The 3,116-nt window shown below is 41.9% G+C and overlaps 1 non-coding gene across 1 annotated transcript; it reads right to left on the reverse strand.

Moving 5' to 3' along the window:
- Nucleotides 1-2,729: 2,729 nt before the first annotated feature.
- Nucleotides 2,730-2,811, reverse strand: trnas-gcu (transfer RNA serine (anticodon GCU)). Its single transcript has one exon. It is a non-coding gene; the product is annotated as a tRNA-Ser (tRNA).
- Nucleotides 2,812-3,116: the final 305 nt, after the last annotated feature.

A 3,116-nucleotide genomic window follows, 5' to 3' on the forward strand; every position in this document is an offset into this window, starting at 1 on the left:
GTTCAGTTTTAATATTTTCTTCTCACGGGTAAAATTTCTTTTTTTCATGATGATGATTATTATTACAATTAATATTATTCTTATAATTAAAAAAATATATCAAAGCAGTTAGCACACACACAGCTGATGTTAAAGAGACAAATGACACACACACACACACACACACACACACTCAGATTCAAAACTGCTAATTGAATTTCACGGCCCGTCTTTGTTGCAGACTCGCCACCTTCTGTTACTGTTAGAGCCCTGTAACTCTGTGTGTGTGTGTGTGTGTGTGTGTGTGTGAGTGTGTGTGTGTGATTGAGAATGAATGAAAGTGTGTGTTTTTAGGGGGGGTTCTATGAAATGGCTCTTTTCAGCGGCTCTGTGTGTCCGTGTGTGTGTGTATGTGTGTGTGTGTGTATAGGTAATAGACAAGCCAATATACTCCTGAACAATGGCGCCCCCTCCCCCGGCGGCGGCGGGGGGGCGGCGGAGGATCAAGGCCTTTACAGCCCATGAATTCATTAGAGCTGCTCTGAGGCGGAGGAGGCGCGCTCCGCTCTTTATAACGCTGAAATGAGCAATAAAAGAGGCTTAAGGGAGGTGATGGGAGGGACGGAGCGGGGGGGCCGGGGGTGGTGGGGGGTGGGGGGGGGGGGGGGTGACAGGAGTCGGGGGGAGATTTAGGGAGACAAGAGAGAAACTTTTGTGGCGAGGAGAGGCAGAGTGTGGAGAATGGAGAGAGACGGGTGGTGCTAATCTGCCATCCATCTGCTGCCCCCCCCCAAACATCACCCACTAAATGTTTCTGGACAGGAGGCGACACCCCTCACACACACAGCCACTAAATACTACATAATGAGATTAAAAGTTGAAATAAATGAAGTGTGTGAGTGAAAGCTTGCTGCTCCCTGCCTGCCTGTCTGTCTCTCTGCCTGTCTCTCTCTCTGTCCGTCTCTCTTAGGCCTGTCACCATAACACATATTTTAGGACGATATATTTTCCCAGAAACTATCACGATAAACAATTGTACTGTAATGAGCTCATCCTTTTTCACAGCAATTCATTTTTAAATCTCGAGAATATTATAAACATTGGAATTGAAATATGGAAAAGAAATGTCAAAATATCCAAGATGAATGAAACATAAATAAATAAACTACAACCAAAACAAATACAATAGACTTTCAGGCAATAAGATAATCATTATGAAATATATTATTTTATTATTAAAATAACATATAAAGAGCTGGAATGGCTGCTTGGGAAATAAGGGTTTTGTTCTGCAATTCGTACTGCCTGTCAGACATTTACAGCTTTACTTTAAACACAAAAAACAGAAAGTAAATGATAATATGTTGAGTCCAGTAAAAAAAGCTGACTGAGAGCCGACTGTTTATCAGTCAATCAAACCCGTTTCTGATCAGATTCAGACTCAAACACGACGATAAAAGGTTATGGTTTGTATTTGTTGAAGTTGTTGGGAGAACACGGACAAAACGACGATGTCTGATGTGATTCCTCCAGATGCTTTAGAGGAGCACGGTTCTCTTCTTTGGTCCACCAGAGTTGGTTTGAGCGTTCACAGCAGCAGAAACCAGACGGACCATCAGACAAACAACAGTTCCTTTAGAGAACTAAAAAGATCAGAGGGGCAATCTTTTTGTGTTAATTTCATGTCTTTTTTTGGTCATTTTACATTTTTTTGTTAGTTTTACATCTCTTTTGGTAATTTATGTCTTTTTTGGTAATTTACGTGTTTTTTTGGTCATTTTATGTCCAGGAGCAGAGTTCTCTTCTTTGGTCCACCAGAGTTGGTTCGAGCGTTCACAGCAGCAGAAACCAGACGGACCATCAGACAATAATATAGTTCCTTTAGAGAACAAACAGCTCAGAGTCTTTATCAGGCGACACAAACAAAGACGATGCTATGAAGTTAAAGACATATATTATTTTTAATATTTATCCTCATTAAAGTGACTAACAGTCTGTCTGCTGGGAAACAAAAGTGACAAAGAACTACAAGTGAAAGCAGAAAACAGCAGCAGTGAGTTTGTGATAATGTTGTTGTTGTTGTTGTCAGTTGTGTGTGTGTGTGTGTGTGAGTGTCTGCAGCAGAAACAGAAAGTGGAGATTGAAAAAGCGAGCAGACATGATGACATCTCACAGTCAGCAGGAGGTAAAGAGCCGACTTTAATATCTCACTCTGAGCTGTGAAATCAGGCTGTTTGTATTCAGTCTATCAGATAAACATGACTCCTCTCAGCTCCTCCTCCTCCTCCTCCTCCTCCTCCCCCATCACAAACTTTATGTTGCAGCTGCAGTGTGTCATGTCCTCTGCAGAGGTTTGGATTATTTCTTCTTGCAGCTTCAGTCTCGTGAACAGTTCAGTCTCTGTCTCCACAAACATTCTCTCGTCCCTGTAAACTGTTTCTGTCCTGGACTCTCAGACCTGAAACATTTCCAGAGGTGCTGATGTTTAAAAGCTGTGCTGCTGTTTTCATGATGAACTTGAGATATTCAGTGATTTTCTTCCCGCCCGTCTGATAACATTCATGTTTGTTATGAGCGTGCTCAGTGGACTGAGTGGGAAACTTTGAGCTCCATACATTTAGATTTAGTGTGTGTAACGGCTTCGGTCTGCAGGAGGCCGCCATAATGACCCGTCTAAAAGCAGCAGAAACACTCTGATCATCTCTCTGTCTGTCTCATATTTTTCCACTTGTCAGGCTAAAGTAAACTGTCGACGAGGATGGGATTCGAACCCACGCGTGCAGAGCACAATGGATTAGCAGTCCATCGCCTTAACCACTCGGCCACCTCGTCACACTACATCTGTCTGTTTCTTTACAAAAAGAAACAAACTGAGAATCACAAAAATTTGGGGCTCGCACAAAATATATAAATTATTAGAGGTGGGGGAAACATTGATACAGCATAGTAGAGGTGGGGGGAAAAATCGATACAGCATAGTATCGCAATATTTTGCGTGGCGATATAATATCGATTCATGGCCGCCAAGTATCGATACTTTTTTGTCACAATTAGTGGAAAATATGAAGTGAATTCTTTGGTACTTAAAATGAAATCAATTGCTTTTTTGATCCACTAGATGGTGCTGTTGAGTATTA

Source organism: Centropristis striata, chromosome 7 (assembly GCF_030273125.1).
Source record: "Centropristis striata isolate RG_2023a ecotype Rhode Island chromosome 7, C.striata_1.0, whole genome shotgun sequence".
NCBI classification, from domain to species: domain Eukaryota; kingdom Metazoa; phylum Chordata; class Actinopteri; order Perciformes; family Serranidae; genus Centropristis; species Centropristis striata.